Source organism: Dryobates pubescens, chromosome 10 (genome assembly GCF_014839835.1).
Source record: "Dryobates pubescens isolate bDryPub1 chromosome 10, bDryPub1.pri, whole genome shotgun sequence".
Classification (NCBI taxonomy): Eukaryota; Metazoa; Chordata; class Aves; order Piciformes; family Picidae; genus Dryobates; species Dryobates pubescens.
This window is the reverse complement of record NC_071621.1, coordinates 5,065,109-5,087,905: the sequence shown is the minus strand read 5'-3', so window position 1 is coordinate 5,087,905 and position 22,797 is coordinate 5,065,109. Positions and strand designations below refer to the sequence as shown.

At 41.8% G+C, this 22,797-nt stretch overlaps 1 protein-coding gene across 2 annotated transcripts in view; it reads right to left on the bottom strand.

Moving 5' to 3' along the window:
- Positions 1-22,797, bottom strand: part of DHRSX (dehydrogenase/reductase X-linked) — a 192,876-nt gene that overhangs the window by 154,141 nt on the left and 15,938 nt on the right. The window lies entirely within an intron of this gene.

The following is a 22,797-nucleotide window of genomic DNA, read 5'->3' as shown; positions in this document are numbered from 1 at the left end:
GGCATGAAAACGCCTGCCTGCTTTTACCACCCACACTCTCCAGCAGAAGCCAGCAACCCCAATGTCCGCAGCTAGTCTCACGCTGGTTCCACCCCAACAAGCACTCCTGAACTGAGGGCAACACACAACCCAGTGGGATACACTCCCCAAACTCCCTCTGCTAGTGGTTGCTTATACCTAAAGGCCATGTCTCCTGCATACTCAGGAAGCCCTTCAATCACTGAGTGAGCCAAAAATTGGCTGGGATGGGCCAGGCAGGGTGGCCTCCATCAGGAGTGTGAGCTTTCATGATGGCCATGAGTTGCCCAATGCATCCCTCCACCATGGAGGGAGCCATCCTGCCAAAAGCATTTCAATGTAGCTGCTTGGGGGACACATGAATGAGGTCAAATATTGAATACAATTTTTTTGATGAATCAAAGGATCTGTCATGTGAAGCACTATGTGGTCTTCAGGTGACCAAGATAAATTTGTGTTTGCTTTCTAGAAGAAGTTGCTGGGTATTTGTACAGGGAAAACAGTACTGAGTATTTCATGTTGCTGTGGTGAAGTGTCTGTACACATCTATCAAAGGATTTTCTAGTTTATCGAGCAAAGGATTTTCTATTTTGATTTCTAGGCTTTTAGGAGATTGCTTTGCTGTACAACACAAGTTCATATTTCATATGGTTATGAAACACAGAACTAGTGTTGATACAAGCTGCTTTCTTTACAGCAACTTGAAAAAGGACAAAGACTTTACCTTTTCTGAAATATATACACAGTTCAAGGTGAATTTCTGTTCTTGGCAGGTAATGTGATTCTTCCCAACCATGCAGAGTGAGGATTGTTTGAAAATATTTGAAAGCTAATTCCTAGTACAGTGATATCTATGCTTGTAAGTGTCCTAATATATATTACAACCACAAAATAAAATTCCACTAAGAGCTTTCCTCGTTATAAACAGCCTTGCAATTTCCACCAAAAATTAATATCATAACAAATCCTAAGTAAAATGACCACAGTTTTCCCAATAGTTGTGCCTAGAAATTAAGGCTACAGCTGACACTAAATACTCAATTAAATTGTCCACTCAGGGCAGTATCTTTTAAGTGTTTATTACTTTACCAAACTTGGCCTTTTCAGTTTATGTTTTCCTCTGTCACTGAGGAAGAAAAGAAAAGGAAAAAGGGAAAGGGGGAAAGAAAGAAAAGGAAGGGGGGGGGGGAGGGGGAGGGGGGGAAGGGAGGGGAGGGGGAGGGGAGGGGGAGGGGAAGGGGAGGGGAAGGGGAGGGGAAGGGGAGGGGAAGGGGAGGGGAAGGGGAGGGGAAGGGGAGGGGAAGGGGAGGGGAAGGGGAGGGGAAGGGGAGGGGAAGGGGAGGGAAGGGGAGGGGAGGGGAGGGGAGGGGAGGGGAGGGGAGGGAAGGGAAGGGAAGGGAAGGGAAGGGAAGGGAAGGGAAGGGAAGGGAAGGGAAGGGAAGGGAAGGGAAGGGAAGGGAAGGGAAGGGAAGGGAAGGGAAGGGAAGGGAAGGGAAGGGAAGGGAAGGGAAGGGAAGGGAAGGGAAGGGAAGGGAAGGGAAGGGAAGGGAAGGGAAGGGAAGGGAAGGGAAGGGAAGGGAAGGGAAGGGAAGGGAAGGGAAGGGAAGGGAAGGGAAGGGAAGGGAAGGGAAGGGAAGGGAAGGGAAGGGAAGGGAAGGGAAGGGAAGGGAAGGGAAGGGAAGGGAAGGGAAGGGAAGGGAAGGGAAGGGAAGGGAAGGGAAGGGAAGGGAAGGGAAGGGAAGGGAAGGGAAGGGAAGGGAAGGGAAGGGAAGGGAAGGGAAGGGAAGGGAAGGGAAGGGAAGGGAAGGGAAGGGAAGGGAAGGGAAGGGAAGGGAAGGGAAGGGAAGGGAAGGGAAGGGAAGGGAAGGATTTAGTGATTTTTAAAATGGTAGGCAGGAAATAAGGATTTTAAGGAGGACAAAAATTAAACATACTTAGTGTGAAATAAGATGTTGTCACCTCTGTGTGAACAGCCCTTGTGCCTCAGTGTGATTAGACACACTTGATATTTGGCAAGGATATACAATATTAAGAACTTCCAGCCAGGGAGCGAAAAATCACTGCCTGAATGATTTGTGTTCAAAAAACAGGGGACCAGTACGTGCCCACTGTTCAACATTTTGACCACATGAAAACAGGAACACATTGCCCTGTACCAAAGGTGTGCTAAGAGGAGACAGGTCTCGTAACCAGGAACTGGACAATTCTCTTTTCAGGATGACAGACAAATCTGAAATAAACAGCTTTTTGAGCTTTTGTTAGCTTAAAAAGGTCAAGATTCTGAAAAATGAACTCTCACAAAGAAAATATCTCTTCATACAGCTACATTCACACTGCAAGAGCCATTCTGAGGCCTCTCCTGAGGCACTGAACAGCTTTAAATCCATACAGGGAGCACTTACATTGCCTTTGTGTTAAAGCAGGAAAGGCTATTTCTGGCCACAATAGATCCTCGTGTGAATTTTGCATGTGGCAAGTGCATATATACTTGTAAAGAAAATGGCATCTCGAAGGCAAAAACATGTAGTAATGTTCTAAGTAATTTTGTTTTAAAGTTTACTTAATCCAGTCACAAAACACATCAAAAGTTCTGCTGACATGTGATAGTGAGGCTTGTCTCGCCCCCAGAGCGCTCTCTCTCTCTTTTATTCCATTTCACCTGTGCATTTGGGTATAGAATCCAGAGAAAAAAGTAAGGTTAAGTAATTCCCATTTTTACTTATTTAACTATAGCTAAAAAACCCCTACTCCAATACCAGCAAAAAGAAGTTCCTCAAGAGTAAGAGCTTTTATTTAGGCCTGAGCAGCTGCTTCTCCGCTTCTTCCTGTTCATGACTCCCCTTGCTTCCTCTCCGAATAGAATAGAATAGAATAAACCAGGTTGGAAGAGACCTTCAAGATCATTGAGTCCAACCTATCATCCAACACCACATAATCGACTAAACCATGCAACCAAGCACCCTATCAAGTCTCCTCCTAAACACCTCCAGTGATGGTGACTCCACCACCTCCCTGGGCAGCACATTCCAATGGGCAATCACTCTCTCTGTGTAGAATTTCTTCCTAATATCCAGTCTGAACCTCCCCGGGCACAGCTTGAGACAGTGTCTTCTTCTTCTGGTGCTGGTTGCCTGAGAGAAGAGACCAACCCCCACCTGGCTACAACCTCCCTTAAGGTAGTTGTAGAGAGCAATAAGGTTTCCCCTGAGCCTCCTCTTCTCCAGGCTAAGCAACCCCAGCTCCCTCAGCCTCTCCTCATAGGGCTTGTGCTCCAATCCCCTCACCAACTTCGTTGCCCTTCTCAGGACTCGTTCCAGCAAGTCAACCTCCTTCCTAAACTGAGGGGCCCAGAACTGGACACAGTACTCGAGGTGCAGCCTAACCAGTGCAGTGTACAGGGGCAGAATGACCTCCCTGCTCCTGCTGGCCACACTGTTCCTGATGCAGGCCAGGATGCCATTGGCCCTCCTGGCTGCCTGGGCACACTGCAGGCTCATGTTCAGCCTACCATCAACCAGCACCCCCAGGTCCCTCTCTGCCTGACTGCTCTCCAGCCACTCTGACCCCAGCCTGTAGCTCTGCATGGGGTTGTTGTGGTCAATGTGCAGAACCCGGCACTTGGATGTGTTCAATCTCATGCCGTTGGACTCTGCCCATCTGCCCAGCCTGTCGAGGTCCCTCTGCAGAGCCTCTCTACCCTCCAGCAGATCAACTCTTGCCCCCAGCTTGGTGTTGTCTCCAAATTTACTGATGATGGACTCAACGCCCTCATCCAGATCATCAATAATGATGTCAAAGAGCATGGGGCCCAGCACTGATCCCTGGGGCACACCACTAGTGACTGGCTGCCAGCTGGATGTGGCACCATTCACCACCACTCTCTGGGCTCGGCCCTCCAGCCAGTTCCTAACCCAGCACAGAGTGCTGCTGTCCAAGCCATGGGCTGACAGCTTGGCCAGGAGTTTGCTGTGGGGGACAGTGTCCTTGCTGAAGTCCAGGTAGACTACATCCACAGCCTTCCCCACATCCACCAGGCAGTCACCTGATCATAGAAGGAGATCAGGTTGGTCAGGCAGGACCTGCCCTTCCTAAATCCATGCTGGCTGGGCCTGATCCCTTGGCCATCCTGTAAGTGCTGTGTGATTGCACTCAAGATGACCTGTTCCATAATCTTACCTGGCACTGAGGTCAGGCTGACAGGTCTGTAATTCCCTGGCTCATCCAACCAGCCTTTCTTGTGATGGGGATCACCTTGGCCTTCTGGGACCTCTCTTACCTCATTGTCAACATGACATCTGAATTTCACATGTTGCACATAGGTGCTGTCACTCATTTCCATGACTGCACCACTATATCTACCTATTAAACCTAAACAGACATTTTAGTGCAAAATTAATTTGCTTAGAAGAAAATGAATGAAGGAATAGGAGAAAAAGAAGTCAGGGCTGGGAAATGGGAAATAACACAAAGGAAAAATGGGAAAAGTGATAACTGGTATCACTGTGATTAAATGGTGGTTAGCAGAGGACAATGAAAGAAAATGTCCATTCCTATCCTGTCCATGAGGGCTGCAAAGAAAAGGACAAATTTTGGTCCTAATGGCCACTCAAATCAGGTATATTACCAACCTGCAATTAAAAGCATGACACATGGACAGACTCCACTTCATAGACACTTTCAGTGAGAGTTTTTAAAACAGGCCTGTTGGTAACAGCTAGCTCCAAAGACCTAGGAAAGCACCCAAGGAGGGCAAAGTGAGGGCTGCAGACACATGGACAAAGGGCCAGAGTGTTTTATTTGCAGCAGATACAGTATACAGCTTCCATACAGCATGGATTTTAACAGACACAACACAGCTCAGCCACAACTCAGTATATCAGCTCACTTTAGCCAAAGTGAAAACCTGAAACATATTGGGGTGGGGAGCGGGGCGGGGGGATGACACACAGGAAGAGAACAAACTCCAAACAAAATTAACAAAATAATGCCCTCAGTTCTTAATTTTTATTTAATCTTTAATTAGCTTTAATCTGCAGAAAAAGTTGTACTGTTTCCCTCAAGACAGATACTTTAAAATAAATCTCCATGACAATGAGGCACTGATAGTTCTTATCTCAATAAAAGCAGTCGAGACTAAAACCAGGGTGCATATGGAAACTGGTGGCAGCTGCAGCGAAAAGCAGTCCTTTTTCCATGGAAATGCACTGTCAGGGAGACTCGGAAAATCATCCACCGTTTTTGTGTGAAAATCATCCACCCTTTCTGTGTGAAAATACCCCTATCATGATGAAAATTAACATTGAACTTTCAAAGCAGACTTGGCCTCAGCCTGGTTTTCCAGCAGATACTGGTTTATTTCATGTGAGAGATTGTGCTGAGCATGGCCAGAGGCTGGCGGTCCCAAGGGCAGGAGGCAGGAGTCCCACCGGCTTTGGCACCCCAGGGAGGTTCCCTCTGGCTCCTTGCACCTCATTTAAAACACCTCAGCTCTCTCAGGCTCTGCTCCTGGTAAGCAGGTAGACACTAATCTCAATCACAGAGGCCTAATGCCAATGATCTCACCGTGGGACATGAGAACTGTACAGCTCTGGTGCTAATGAAATCCCCTGACCAAGCACTAGATGTTCATTTCCCTTTATGTTGGAAGAAACCAGCCTACAGTCCTTAAGTGCTGCTTTATCATACCGAAGTCTGAGAGAGGCTCCTTCCAGATTGCAGATTCTGCTTGTACCCCAACATACTTGGAAGAAATAAGCATGTCTATTTTGCAAGTGGATTAAGCTAAAGCAGAAAAATAAAGAGATTTATTCTGAAATAAATTTGTCCAAATATGAAGCTATCTTAAAATAATTTTTGGCCTTTTAAATGTATTTCTCCTGAACTCCATGTACAGAGACACCCTCCCACAAAGCCTCACACAAAGAATTTAAGACAATTCTGTAATGTTTAAAAATACTAATTTTCAAGATCCTCTTTAAGAGGGCTGCCAAGATGTCTCTGTAACTGCCAAGACCACAGACCAGTGTCAATGACCACTTCCATATCAATGACTGGTTCCTGCCTGCAAAATCTCAGCTCTGGGGTAGAGATGGGGCTAACTGAAGTATTCAAATCAAAACACAGGCATTAAACTTTCTTCCTTGCAAAAATGTACTACATGACCACAAACAATGCAAACCTCAGAAGAGCTCCATGTAAGTCACTGTGCAATCATTACAACACAGTCTGTATGAGGGGGAAAAAAAAAACACAACAAAAAAAAGGAAGAAAAAAGTATTAAAAATTAAAAGCAAAGTGTATCAAATTTTTACAAAGTTCCACCCCCTACCCTATTAACCCAGCATCTGCATAGTTGAACATTATGTGTCATGTGGACATTAAAATATAATATCTTTAAATTAATCTCTTCATTAAACACTCTTTCTAAGACATTGAAGGCCAAAGGCAGAATTCAGATTCTCTAAATCTGCCTGCAATCCCTATCAGGCCAGAGAGGAGATCACCACTGAAGGCATTCTAAGAGCTCATCAGAGGGGCCACCCAGGAGGTCCCACACTGTGACCTGTCTACATCTCCTGAGCCAAGCACTCAGCATAGGGACTTTAGCGGCATTTGTGCTGAAGAGACCCCCACAGACAAATTGTAATAGTTATTTTTTTCTTTCTCCTACAACTGAATAATTTACATGCAAATACTTTGCCTGAAGATAACTGGCAGAACCACCAATAGCAGGGGGGAAGAAAAGGGGGAAAGAAGTCAAAATTAATATTTAGCTTAATTTGATGATAGAATAGCAAGAGCCAAGTTTGAGGCTGTTCTTGTATCGCATCACCAAGTGAGACAAAGAAGGAAAACTGTAATTGTCAGCCATGTAGCGACACAGAACAAAGCTAAAGAATTCCTATAGCTGAATCTACCATTGAATTGTTGAATAGCTTTTCCCATCCCTCAAACTCTCCAGATACTCTTCAGTGATTTACACTGTGGAAGTACTGAGATTATAGACATTAAGATCCCTTTTAAAGCAGACACAGAAAAATAATTTATTTGCTGCTCCAAGAGACACTCAGTAGACTGCTGAAGAACCCACACAGCTTTCAGCAATAGCTTTTTGTATGAACCTTAAAGTAACATCTCCATAAACTTCTGCTTTGACAGAAACCAACTAAATGGGTTACAGATTCAGAAAGTCATTCCCAGACTATTCTAATAGAAGACAATTTCAGGTACTCATGACTTGAGGAATAATAATAATAATAATAATAATAATAATAATAATAATAATAATAATAATAATAATAAACAACCAGGTTGGAAGAGACCTTCAAGATCATCGCATCCAACCCATCAACCAATCCAACACCACCTAAACAACTAAACCATGGCACCAAGCACCCCATCAAGTCTCCTCCTGAACACCTCCAATGATGGCGACTCCACCACCTCCCCAGGCAGCCCGTTCCAATGGGCAATCACTCTCTCTGTATAGAACTTCTTCCTAACATCCAACCTAAACCTCCCCTGGTGCAGCCTGAGACTGTGTCCTCTTGTTCTGGTACTGGCTGTCTGGGAGAAGAGACCAACCTCCGCCTGTCTACAACCACCCTTCAGGTAGTTGTAGAGAGCAATAAGGTCACCCCTGAGTCTCCTCTCCAGGCTAAGCAACCCCAGCTCCCTCAGTCTCTCCTCACAGAGCTTTTGGTTTTCTACAGTATGACACCAGCTTTCACCAGTAGAAACACTGTGAGTTCTAAGCCTCTCCTAAACCTGTGCAGATGATCTTTCAAATGCAAATGGTATTCCCAAATTTGCACACTAAAATATTTTCTGCCTCTGATGCTTCCTATCACTTTCCTAAGGAGCATCAATATGCAATCAAGATTGAAGGCATTTAGGGCTGGAAATCAGGTAGGTGGCAACCAGCCTGACTAGTCCTGTGAACAGGTATCCTGCTGGTTTCAGCATTTGAGGCCATCAGACCTTCTGTTGATCAACAACTGTCATGCACACATGCAGATCTGCTGGCATATAACCAACAAGTTTGGTGCATTTCAATCAATGGATGCATTGTGTAAGGGTGATTTATTTGCTCACGGAGAGTACCTGTTTCCAAATACAACTGAAACTTTGTACCAGCTAGGTGACAAGCCTCCCAGATTTTGTTTTTCTTTATTTCTGCAGAAGAAAGTCAGAAATCACAAAGAAGTGGAGATACTGGAGAGAGGCTGGCCCCACAGTTACTCATGGGAATTGAAAGTTGTTGAAGAACCAGAATAACAGGAGTAACCAAATCATGGAAATGGGTCCCTTAGCTTACAAGTGCATAGTATCTCAAGGTGATATTAATGAAATAGCAGCATCCAGATGGCTGTAAGAATTTCAGCAGCCAGAGGAAGACCTAATACAAGGAGCCTCCCACACAACCACTGATAGGGAAGAAGGATTGTTAACACCTGCTCACAAAACCACAGCAAACCCCCTGGTATTTGTAAGACCAAGTTTCTTGATTAACCCCAGGGTGGACTGGGATCCTAAAATGTTGCATGCCAACAAACCTACAAACAAAATCTCACCATCCCCAATGTTTGAAATTAGAAGCACCATCCTCTGTGTTTCAAGCTAAGGTATCTGAGACAGGAACACACGTGCAAGCTGTGCCCTGCAGACATTCCCACCATACAGCAGAGCTCCTGCACACATGCAGCATGGGCAGTCACGGGACCAGTGGCAGCAGTTTGTCCGGGCTTCCTGGACGCCTGGGAACCCAAACAGTGCTGCAGCTCAAGCCAAAGCACCACTTGCCTAGCAAGCCTGGACAAATGGCTGGAACATAGCAAGGTGGCAAATGACACAAAAGCAGGGGAGTCATCAGCTAGACCAATCATAAAAGCAGTGTACTCACCAAGTTAAGGAGATAATGTGTATCCCCATTTCTTCCTAATCTTGTCAACATGGGAACAAATGGTATCTCTTCAGAATGCAGCAAACTTCTGCTGAGCCATACTAAATCATTTCTTTTAATTGCCAGTGAAAACAACTAATAAAAACCACTTCAAATTTAATCTTATTGTAAGTTTATAGCATTTGTTCAACTTTTCAACATGCATGCCAGCTTTCATATGGGGGACAAAGTGATAAGATTTGCAGACAAGATGACAAGCCCTTCAGAGAATTCTGAGACACAAGTTCCCAAAATCAGTTCCAGGCCTCATTGCCAGATACGTCTCTCAACACATGGGAAAGTTGTACTACAAAGAATTAAAAAGCAGAATAACTCCTCCTCTTATTTTTCATATCATGAACACACTGAGGAGCCATGGGATGTATTAAATAGCAGCAAGTGTTATTAGACTTCAATATCACAACATTGGAGCATTGGTATCCACAGCAAGACCTAGCTGTCATAAGAGAAATTCATATATTAGAAAAGATGGAAGAGAAACTGTCCCAGTAGTAAGAAGAAAGTTATGATGCCAGCATTACAGTTGTGAAAGAAATATGGTTTTGCAAAAGAAAAATAATGATACCCTAAATAAAACACTTTTCAGAGCCACACGTTTTGGCACTCAAAAATACAAATCATGTGATAAGAGAGCTCTCTGTCAACAATATGAAGGGGAGTGGAAAGCTGCACTAAAAATTTTAATTTGCATGACACACCTATCTGCATTTCTTCTAGTGATTCTTGGAAAGACAGGATAAATGCAGATATAAGAAGAAGTACATGTGGAAGGCAGGGTGTGGAAAGGGGAACAGGAGGGAGTGGTAGACTCTCAAAGACACAGAAAATTTTTTTTTGGTGAAGGAGAGGTGATTTTCCAAGTACCCCCTTTCCTCTCTCTTCACCTTTCCCCCTTCTTCAAGCATTTAGCTGAAAGAGACACATCTCTAAACAAATTAATACACCTGAATTATAATGCATGTGGTATTGACCTTAAGGCAAAAAAAAGTCCAGCAAGGAGATCTTTCATAGGCAGCTTAGCCCCACATTACTTACATATGCAAATCAATCATGGTTTGATGCGGGGAAGACAGTGTAAGTCAAGGCACTGTAACCACAGACTGCTAGAAAGATAAGCTACAGCTAACACCAAAGTAATAAGAAATATTTCCTCTGCACTTGTACATGTATTTTCAGTGCCCTGTTTTCTAGAGTGTATGACCAGAGTGTTAGCAAGTGAAGAAATCCTGCCTGGTTACAAGCCAAGTGAAGCTGCATTTGCAGATATCCTTCAACTGAAGCTGAGTGCTTTTGGTTTATGTGTCAAATAGGATCCTCACTAATATTGATCCTGGACTTGGTGATGCTGCTAGACTTGGCAGAAGGGCTGCACAAAGAAAACCTAATAACTACTGTTTTAAAAAAACATACAGATGGTAATTTTCTGAACTGACCTTTGCTTTCTTCACTCTGACTGTGAAGAACCTCATCCTCCAAGAAAGCCTATGCAGACGTTCTGCATCAAGCAGAAAACAGTTGAATATTGATCTCTCACAAGAGGGAAGGGGCTGAGAGAGGAGAAAACAGAATGGTTAATATGGGAAGTAGGGTTTTGCCATTTCTGAACTGGTTTACTCTAACATAATGGGAAACAAGGCTGCACTGAAAAACAGTTTGATGAAGTATGTAACTGAGGGTTTTCAACACAGGTTCAGGCTGCTTTTGACAAAGAGATTCTAGGAAACTTGATCCCAACAAATATGGAGCTGCCCTAAGGTAAACAAAGCAAAAAGGAGGGTGCAGTTTCTGAGCCCTAAATCTCACTTCTGGCCATGTTTGCTATTTTCAGGTACTTTGTTCCCTTAGCCAAAACTCATCTAAAGATAAGAAATTTTAATCTCATTTTTATGACTCCCAAACAGATTGACTGAACACACCATTATGCAAATCAGACAGTTGGGAAATACCACAATGCACTATCAAAATCTGCTAAAAATTCATCAGGAATCCAGATTTGCCCACAATCTGCTCTGGGAGTAAAGTTCCCAATTGAATGTGTAGGGATAGGACTTTATCCCTGGAAGGAGATGGAGGGTAGGGGCAGAGAGAGAGAGAGAGAGAACTAAATAGGACATGTTCAAGGTGCCTTAGATCTACAAGTACAAACTATATTAGTGAAATTACAAATCGGAAAGTTCCAAACAGGCATTGAGGAACTTCTGCTATCATACCCTAGTCCTTATCTTAAAATATCCTTGCTATTCCTCACTTGAGAGTTTGTTCTTTTTAATTATTCTTTTTTCCCAGAGAAACACCAGTCTCAAAGAACAAGGATATTTCAGTTGCCACTATGTATTGACAAACTTGTGCAAGAGTATTTGGCACCAGACTACCCACTGGTGTTACACCACATGTGACATATTTTGCTCCACTATGCAATCATTTTGTCTTGGGGACAGATGCCAACTAGGGCCATGGCCTTGGAAGAGAAAAGAGGGCTTTGGTGCTATACAGCTCAAAAGGAGAGGTATGTGGGGCACCACTGCACGCTGACAAAAGCAGCAGCTGAAGGGCACTGCACTAATTTGGCTCAGCCAAAGCAAATTAATGGTGAGCAGACACAGCTTCACCCATAAAAGGCACTTGACAAAAATCTATTACAGGGTTTTGTGAAATAAGGGCAAGAAGGTTTGGGTAATAATATGAAGAAATCTTGATAGTTCCTAACTGTATAGTGGACAGCCACAGCCTACATGTGAAAGATTAATGGGGTTGTTAAAAATACCAGAAGAAACTCAACAGCACATCCAAGAAGAAAGGAACCGTTCCCTACATATGCATATATTTAAAGGATCAATTTACCCATATTATTTCTTACATGGGAAAATACTATCACAAGAATAGAGAAGGATGAATTTCCATTTGCCATGTATTCTCTGCCTTGCTTATCTTTCATTCCCTTTATATATTTACCTATTAAATCTTACTTTTGGCTGTCTTCTCCTTTACTCCAGTCACACTAAAGATAGGGAAGTTATATACAGGTGTATCTTTAAGTTAGGTAAGAGTATCTGGTTATCTTTTGAACAGATTTACTGATGCTTATTCTCATACTCCATCCCTCTGGGCAAACGTAACTGTGCAATACCTTGGGCAATTGTCATTTTATGTAAAACTTCCCAATGCTCTTCAAGTCATACCATCTTGTAATTATACTTTTTTCCTGTTGTGAAATAAGAGATGAAAAAGAGGAGCTCATCCCAAGAGATTTAAATAGGGGTAATGGAAATAGCTCTGCATAATCTAGTACCTGCAGAATGAATTTTCCCATCCAGCAGAAGTTAGAGACATTAGAATTGTTTGTGTTTCATTCTGTATAAGGCACTGAAGATTGTCCAGGCTCCAAGCTTTTACAAACAGCTAAGAAGTAGTTGCAGCTTCATCTTAGAATGGTTTAGATCCCCCAGGAGGTAGGAAACCATTTCAAGTCCTTGCTCTCAGTCACACCTCAAGCACACAAAAGCCTTCACAGCATAACTCCCTGTATAAAAGTAGAGGTTTCAGTTTCACCAAACATCTGTGATTTAAAGACACTTTTGCCTCCTCCAAAAATCCCCAATAAATGTAGCATTTCTTCATATCATGCTTTGAAAGAAGCTCTGTAAGAATCCATAAATAGAAAATAAAGTGAAATGTCAGAAATGTCAGAAAACATCTTCTCTCAGAAAAATCACATCCCAACTATCCCCAAAAAAATGACAAAAAGTTATCTACATGACATGTGGCACAGAAGTCCTAAGGTTGAAAAATTTCATGTCTAACTGTGAAAACTTAGCATTTATATCATAATTTTGACCTTAAAACCAGGTTGCTGACAAAAGGTTTGAGATGCCAAAGAAGAATGAATTGTCAGAGTGAGATGTCTGTGACTCCATCACAAACTGAGTAAATGACACAACTGGCTGCAGTGCAGAATCTCATACCAGAAGGCTATAAATGCTGGGGTGGTTGTTTCACAACAAAGAAACCAGCTGCTACTCATGATTTAATCCTAAATAATGTAGAAATCAACCTGAGCAGGCAAACCCCCACAACCTGCATGGAAGAAAGGTTTGTCCATAAACCTTCAGATCTGGAGAGCATTTACAGTACCTGAAGCTCAGAGAGTTATGAAACTCAGATATTTATAGAACTTTCACAGGCAAAAAATGAAGCAGAGAGTGATCTCCTTAGGGTCGAACTGGAAAGACTGATCTACTAACTTAATGGTCAGTCTGGAAATCCATGCCAAAAATGAAATATTGCTACCTGCTTTTCATCATGGCACCGCAGGAATTAAAAAGTCAACAGAATTTAGTATGTATTTTGCACTATGAGGTACACTTTTCAAAAAAACCACAAATAATTAGTTTTTAACTTGCAAGACAGCATTGACAGCATTGTCATATTCCTAGACAGTAGAGGATATTGTATTAAAACTCTCAATATTGTCTTTACAGCTTCTACTTTTACTGCTTGTGAATTACACCACCTGCAACTTTGACCACATGCTATTAAAAGATTGAATTAATCATTCCATCACTTCTTGCTCAAAGAGCAGATGGAGAGATACAGCTGGGTAACCAGTGCATCAGAAAAGTTGATTCTTTAAATATTTCCTTACTATATTAGATTCAGGAGAGGTGGAGGAGGGAAAAAAAAAAAAGTTAGCAAGATCATTAAGAGTAGTTTATACTGCATCTCTTCTCTTCCCAGACACAGAGAATGTCATTTCCATATCCTAATCAAGCTTAAGAGCATCCAGCTGAAGGTCACATTGAGCTCTGCCTCTTCCAGCTGACGATATACTCTGCTGCCACTTAAAGAGTCCCCTTTGCTTCCCCTGGCTTCAGCATGACCGTATTTCCATCAAACATAAATAAGTAAGCAGAAGTCAAGAGTTGGTATGCAGTTCTTCAAAGGTAATTGGAAGTTTCTGAAGTACTTCACTTTGGAAAAGTGTGCAATCACTTGTAAACTGAAGTGCTTGTTATCATATACAAAGCTCCAGTAATTAGAATCAGGAAGAGAGGTACAAGGTGATTAGAGATTATTGGGAAAAATCTAGTTAACAGGAAGCACAGTGCATAGAGCAATCAATACTTAAAGCTACCCTAAGATACCTGCAATTAATTAAAATACAAAATGTTAAAAAGCACATCCCATATTATTAAAATCTTCAGACGTGACTAATGTTCAGAAGCCATTACAGCATCAATATTAACATGAAATAACTCTCAGGTGCTACTGGCTTCACAAAAAAGATGGAAAATAGCCTCAACATTCTTTCCTCTCCTTCTTTGCCCTACTTCCACATCCTTCAGTCTCTGGCTAATCTGTTTTTTGGGGTTTTTTTTGTTTAGCCAGTGCCTGGTGAAGAGCCCAGACAATGTCAAACACTGTTCAGACCATCACTCATATGGGTGCCCATTTGCCCCTCAATGTATGCACCCATGTGGCTCCATGGAAAGCAGGGCTCACCTTGTTTGTGTGGGACAGGAGCACGTTGAAAGAAGGGCTGCTTAGTCTCAGAGGGAGCTGCCAGGCATGGGGCTATGCTTGATCTTAATGCCCCACCTGCTCAGGGCACTTAATTGTTCAATTTTCTGCGGCCAGATGCCACCTCCCACCCTCCAAAAACACAAATTCATGATGCAAAATGGATTTGTGGGGTTTTTTAAATTTCTTTATTTTAGAGACAGGAGCCCTATGAGCCTCTGTTTGGAGCTGTTTTCTCTACACAAATCTGCTTTAAAATCCAATCTGCCTTGTAAAGAGAAAGTGCAAAGGGCATGTACACTTTTTGTCTTCAAGACAGCTCCAACATTTGTTTTCCAAAGATGGGATTTTATTCATTTTTTTCCTCTCTGATAACAAGAGCAGGTCAAGGGCTTAAAATGGAGTGTGAAAGTGCAAGTATAAAAAGGTCTTGGCTGTACTATACATAATTCCTAATTTACTTACAATTGTCCTTTTCTAGGAAAAGATTGATTTCTTTTCAGACTCTTCTTTCTTAACACATGCTAAAGTAAATTCATACTCACTATGAGCCTCTCACTACAAGACATTGAGTTGCTAGATTGTGTTCAGAGAAGGGCAACAAAGCTGCTAAAGAGTCTAGAGAACAAATCTTAGGAGGAGCAGCTGAGGGAACTGGGATTGTTTAGTCTGGAGAAGGAGAGGCTGAGGAGAGACTTCATTGCTGTGTACAACTCCCTGAAAGGAGGTTGGAATGAGGTGGGAGCATTCTCTTCCCCCTAGTATCAGGTGACAGAATGAGAGGAAATGACCTGAATTTGTACAAGAGGAGATTTAGATTGGATATTAGGAAAAACAGGCTGCTCAGGGAGGTGGTATAGTCACCACCCCTGGAGGCATTCAAGAAATGTGTGGATGTGGTACTTCAGAATATGGTTTAATGGGTGTGATGGTGTTAGGTCGATAGTTGGACTCAATGATCTTAGAGGCCTTTTCCACGAGAAACAATTCTATGATTCACATATTTTCTTTCAATGTTCACATTCCTTGTTCCTCATAAAATATGTACCAAAGTTTTCACAAAGAAAGTAGCTGCTGTGCAATAGAGACAGCTAATTGTTTTGAAAGATTTCTTTTTAAAAATTACATTATTTTATTCCTCTGTGAAAAATTTATTTTTCAATGGAGTTTTATGGATCATTCATTTAATGCAGATTCATGGGAGTCAGGGAATCAGTTAACCTGAAACAGCAACTACTGTGCATGCTCTGTAATTGCTCTTCACCAAAATTGTCAAAAATGTTTAATACAGAGATACCACACAGATTAAAAGCTCTTGAAGTATGTCTCCCTATAAGAGACCATCATTCCACAGTGTCATTATCTGCTATTAATATTTCAATTAGAGAGCATCTCACGCAACTACTCACAAAACGAGTCCTATTATCAATAACACTCCAGGAGTATGACACAAATGTCCTACTTTTGTTCCTATATTTAATTACCTCCTATAAATAGCTTTCCAACTTTTTAAGGGGAAAGCTTATTTCATACAGAAATACATGTCTTTATTGATTGACACCTCCTAACCACCCTGCCTCTAAGAAGGAAGGTGAAGGCTGCAGGAATTACACTGGTCCTTCTGCAAGGCCAGGCTACGACTTTGGCCACCAGCTATATGATCTCACCACAGTTCATACAGGTTGATAAACCACAGCGTACACCACACCCTTCTAAGGTCCTGTCAGTCCTTCTAAGGATATCAGACAGAAGTACCAGCACTTCTCAGGCATCAGCAGTAGTATGAACAGGCTTCACACCTGACCAGCAGATCTAGCTCAAATCGCACGGCACTGCAATAGCCTGTTTGGTGTGAAATAGTCTTTCAAGGCACAAGTCCTTTCCTCTTTCTGAGAAGAAGACACTGTGTATTATGACAGGTCTTATGTTCCCATTTTCATCAAGCCAAGCTGATAATCAGCTTCCAGTGCAGCTGATGTATTTGGAGCTCCCTCTCAAAGGACAGACCTTGCCAAGCTGATGGGCAGCAGTTACCCATGTTTGATGCTAAATAATTAAAATCATTTGAGTGAAGCTTTTTATTTGTCTTTTCTTTTGTTTTATTTGAGAGGGATAAAGGAGTTTAGCAATTTAAACTTATAAAGGGGAGCAAAAACAGAGCTTGAAGAATAAAAGCATAAGAGCTTGCACTGGCTTGCTCAGCAGCTCTTTTCTGTTTCCATTCTTTCTTTCCCTAGGGCTTTTTCCATGAACGTGCAAGGCCTGTGTTACAAACACACACCTTACACTGCACACTCACTTCTTGGCTATTTGAAAGACATGCCCCTAAGATAGAGTCACTATTCCAGACTACAGTCCTACATCTCTGTTAGCCTTCCACAATACAGTCTTACAAGTCATTCCACTCATACTGTTCTCCAGTGGGGCTTTGCCACTAGTTAGGACTTCTCTCAGTCGCGGTGATACAGGTTAAGTTTCACAGCTACTTGCAAAGAGAGCAAAGCAAGCCCTTCCCATCTCTGCAAGCTGCACCAGCAGCTACGAGAGTCCTTACATCAGCATTTATTTTATTGCACTTGAAGCTTTGCAACTTTCCATACAGAAAATCCAGCAGTACTGAGGGTTACAATACCTTCATTTTGGCTACAGTATCATCTCCCTCCCAAGGTACATTAGAACATCTGGCTACATTTCTGTGTACTGGTGCAGCCTGTGACCAGCACTCGCTGTAGCAGCAAAAGCCCACACTCTAATCCAGACAAAGTTACCATCTTTCCTATTTTACCTGCAGAAACACACAGTTTTACTGAGTCACTTCAAAAATGGAGGTAGAAGAGATGGACTTTGTCACAAAAATCCTAATAAAGCTCATTAAATTAGTGCATAAACAAGTAAGACCATATGCCACTGTAGTACATACCTACCAACCATGTTCAAGCTGAAACCCAGGCTACAATTTGCCCATTTATTTTGTTTTACACTCTCTCCCCTGTGTCTTCAAATACCCTTTTCCTCCCTGCAGTGCCAGATGATTGCACATAATGACTTTAAAAGATCAACTGCAAAAATGAACCCATGAGAAAATACAGGAAGAATAAAGTTACAGGCCTACAACGAAGCACAAACAACTCTGCTAGTGCCTGTTGGGCACTACTGATGGCACTGTGTCTGCTGCTCTTGAAACCTCGTTCTGACTCAAGTTAGCTGCTCTTTAAATATCTGTACCATGTAATTAGGAAGTACAGCATCATTGAGAGAAGATGGATTTTGCATTTCTTGACCTTTTTCCTCCTAATTTTCACCAGACTATCTAATGTTAAAATCTAGCAACTCCAGTTATGATTGCACGAGTAAGACTGGCATAGAGATGGTAGCATTAATTAGCATGAAATCAGTCCAACAGGCATGTTGGATGATATCTGTATTCATGCTGGATGGCTTTATTCAGTAACAAGAAGTTGTTTTGGAAAAAATATGTCCAGGAAGCCCTTGCATATCTGTTGTAAGAAGCATTTCATAGCACAAATGTTTCATTTCCACTTATCCAGGTTATATGTAATTGCCAGAAGTTACCACTTACTGTTCTGCTGGTGCTCAGTTCACTGGGTTACATTCAGCAAAAAAATTACAAGGGCATTTTTTCACTATGTCAGTCCTGGTTTGCAGAAAGTGTAGTGCCAATAATGCTTTACTTAGAAAGGTGATTTCCTTCTGTGTAATGCATAGATTCGTTGCATCAATTATAAGCTATTTGCAATGGTACCACTGAGCATTTTTTTAAGAACTAGGTGTGATGCCAACTTATCTGTAGTTTCCTCAGCCAGGACAGGTTATTATGTTTGTTAAAATACTGTTATGCAAAACTATCTGTTTTCAAAATAACCAACTGGGGCAGAGAGCATCTTCTGGGTTGACTTCATAATGTACTTGGCATATGGGACCTAATTATCAGTTGTTTTGGTACAAAAAGCTAACAAGGAGCATCACCTGCCTGCTGCTGCAGCACACCATGCTGGGGCAGCCAGAGGTGTCAATCTAACTCTTGCCTGCAGCATTGCAGATTAAAAACTTAATCCCAAATTCACTGAACAATCATAAAGCTCATTAACTTCAATCTCTAGTTTGTGTGCATGACAAACACCAGAGTAAAACGTGAGGTCAGGAGGTGACAGACCTTTGCTCTGATCTGGCATGACTGTTTTCTCAGGATGGTGAAGCTAATGTCACAGAGGGTAAGTCAGCACACAGCTTATAGGAGATGAGTATTTCCTTATCAAGTGAAAGGGTGTTTGGTTGTATCACCATGTTACCAACGTGTCAACATGACAAAAGAAAACAAAAGGCTTTAACTCAAGGTCCTCTTTCAGAAACAAGTTCAGTGCATTTTTATTAGGTCAAACTTTCCTCAGTTTTCCCTCCAGGCTTCTTTGGGGTTTTTTTGTGGTTTTGTTTGTTTGTTTGTTGCAGAGTGCATCCTATTTTGGCTGCTGCTTGGTTGTTTGAGGCAAAATGGTCGAGTTTGATCAGTCTCTTACACTACCAAAACCAGAAGCGTGTCACAGCCAAACACTCTTAGTCAGTGTTACACAACTCAGAGGATGTTTTGGGGTATGATAGGTGATGTAATTTTCTTGTTCAATGATTTTTTCTGTGAAGCATCAGACTTTTCCTAGCAGAGCACAAATGTGCTGAAAGGAAAGTAAGTGTCATAATTTTAGTAAAAAACTATAGCACTTCCTTTTTTTCTTAAAAGCAATAATGACATGAAGCAAAACATCACTGTTTGTTTGTTTTGGTAATAGTACCTGTCAAATATTTTATTTTCTTGCTGGTGATAGCCCCATTTTAACCTTGCTATATGTCACCATGTCTGCAGTTTTGATGTGGTAATTCATATATTATGATAAAGCTACAAACCCAAAATCACTGTGTCTGTAATGACATCTGTAATATAGCAACTGGAAGGATGGAAAGCTTGAAACTGGAGGGTATCACTGTCTGAAAACACCAAGAGGAGGCTGTGCGACTGTATGTATGACACTTCCACTCCCTAACTGCACAGATCTTGAATCTTGTCCTGTTTGCAAGGCAAGACAAAACTACATAATCTTAGTGACAGATATAAAAATATTTCATAAGACTCTGTTCAGTGCACTAAAAGCTGAGTTGAAACAAGAATTACATGCCAGTGCCCACATAACTTTGACACTCCTCCAACACTGAGAAAGGGAGCCCCAGGTAAAGCATTTGTGGTGGGACAGTATCTGCATGGTCTAAGCAAACTGACATATTATGACTCTAGTATACAAATATCTCTAAAAATAACATCACAGGATCCACAGCTACTTCCTTCTGCCTTCTAGCCTTGCGTAACTTTACAAAGCTACTCCAGGACTTAACATCTAAGCCAAGTAAGATCTCTGATTGTGCAACTTGTCCCACACAGGCAGCTTCATGGTGGTGTCCACATCAGATCCTGTGTAACTAAAGACCTCCACCCACTCAACTGTCCCCACAGTAAAGCTCTATATTCCTCAGTTGCATTTCTACAACCTCTAGGCTCTCAACTGAAGTGTGACTGAATGCAATTTGATTAAATAACTCTTTTGATGATGCAAAGGAACAATTCTATTTTGTAGCTAGTTTTCCTGAATTTCAGCGTCTCTAATGCAAACAGAATTTGTTCTAACACCAAAATAACCAGATCCTACTACAAACAGCCCCTAAAAAGCCCCCAGTTGTACAACCAGCTAACACTGGGGGTGAAAAAGCACTTTTATTGGCAGAATGCTGACCTGAAAGCAAAGGTTACATATCCTTTGCAAAATACCATCTGTCCACCCTCAGACCCAAAAGCCCAAATGCACAAACACAATCCATTGCCCAACTCTGAAATCCATCAGTGCCTCAGATGCATGAGCACCAAGCGAACACTCAGCCTTCTGCTTATAATATTGGACACCTGTTTGCCTTCTTTCATTTGTTTTACATTAACAAAGGACAAAAGTTGATGTTTATCAAGGACAGAAAGATCAAGCAAAAGAAACTCAGATCTGCTGATACTGTTGATTTTATGATTGTTGAGACCAGGTAATATAAATTGAAACATTCTTGCAAGGAGAATATTGACTAAAAAATAGAAGGCTGTACACTCATTGAAATGCCATGGGTCCAGTTCCACATTGATACAATGCAAGTAACAGGGCAGAAAATTCAGTCCTTACACTTAGGCCTTTTACTGTCAAAATTTTACCTTAAAAAATAAGTTATTCTTTACATTTCACATTCTCCTGTATTTTGGCATAACACAGTTGCAATTGCCTCCTTCATCAACATAATAATTAAAGAATTCCATCTTTTGAGTTATGGGGGGTGAATAGTTCTCCTGCTCCTGAAGCCCACCCACACTTGGAAGCTAAAGTGTTAGACATAATGATCCTATGGATACTAACCTCTGAAGCATAATAGAAGACAAAACAGATACACAGAAAATGAAAAGTTCTGCAAAAAGAATCACATACACAGTCCACCTCAAAACACCACTGTTTAAAACAGCTACACCTGTGATGCCAGCATTTCTAGTGGTTCTGAATGTAGTACATGCAAAATGGACCTTTAGAGAGAAAATTCTTCAATCTGTATTTGGACAAAACTCAAGGAGTCATTGCAGAGGGTCTGAAGGCTCCTATTCAGGCCACATTTTGTATCATTTTGTATTATTTTATAAAATAATGAATCATTTTGTAGTCTTGGTGTCTACAAACTTATCACCATCTGCGCAATCCTCTTCCTAGGGTGGTCAACCAGGCCAGGGATGAAGTAAGTTCAGGGGAAAAGCCCTGGCCCATTCCTTTCCTTCAAGCATGTGCAGACCAGAAAGCAGCCCCAGCAACATAAAAACACTGGGAAAACAATCCAGAGGAATCTGTTTTCTCTCTGCAGAGCACAGCAACCTTCCTAAACAGCCTAGAGAAAGCAAAGAAGTGCAGCCAACAGACCAGTGCTGCAGACCAAACTGAACTCCGCACTGCAGGAAGTTTACCACTCTCAGTGCACAATGACCTCCTTCATATACGTGTGGATCTTGTCTCTGGGTAAAAGAATTTTATCTTCCATCAGCTCTAATATGCACTGCCAAAAAAAGGCACAAAAAGCATATGCAATGCTCTTAACAAATGGCAAATAGTTTTTTATATTATCTGTGAATTTATCTCTTGAAAAAGAACTGTGAGATCTTGGCAAACATCAGCCAAAGTAACGAAGGGGAGGTGGGGGGTGGAGCACGCAGGGCATGAACAAGGTGGTTAGTCTGTTTGCAAAGCTACAAAAGAACTAGTTCCTGTGAGCACTTAAGATCACCTGGGGATTGCATCATACCTTCAGATACAACATGCACAAGGTTACTCTTTTCTCACCTCATTTCCCTGACCAGGCATGTAGAAATCTACTTTTCCTGTGCCAGTCTCACATTTGCAACACTTTGGGGTAAACTAAGTATCATCTTTGACCTACTGCACATGCAAACCACATACAGAGAAGCTGAACTTCTGCCTCCTTTCACCACATCTTTAAAGCATGCAGGTAACGGTCTCCTATTCTTACATGTTGAATAAAAAAGAGACACTACAAATAACACAGCAAAGACCAGCACTAACATACCTGCACCTGCAGAAAATAAAATGAGACTTAAAATTAGGGACAAGAATATATACATACCACACAGAGAAGGCTCCACTTATCCACAAGACTGGCTTTTTCTCACCACAGCACTTGCCCCCTTGGGACCTGCTAGATTTATGATAAGTGGCAAGGTCTTGGATTGCATGTGAATGTGCATCTATGGTAAATCAGAGAGGCTGTGTCAAAATATTATTCAGAAACAGCCATTTCAGCCCAGGTTCCCATATGCTAGAGGACAGGTTACACTTAGAGCTTATTTATCCTTCCTTCTTTTATTAGTGAAAACTCCTCTTTGGGCACTTAGGAGCTCACCACTGGCAGCATGAAAACACCAAGAAGTACAGAAAACTATTTCACACAGTTCTGAAATGTCAAATTAGAGGAAGGTTAGTCATTTAGTATTTTTAAATGCTGCCAGGATTTCAGACAGGAATTGAAGACCCCTGCCAAAATTTCTGTATTTTTTCCTAGATGGACCCACTTCTTATTTGTTCTCATCAATGAAGCAAACAGACTAACCACCTTGTTCATGCCCTGTCTGCTCCATCTCACCTCCCCTTCATTAGTTCAGCTGATGTTTGTGGATTTATTAAGCTGCTTCTATTTAAGTTCTGCTCCGT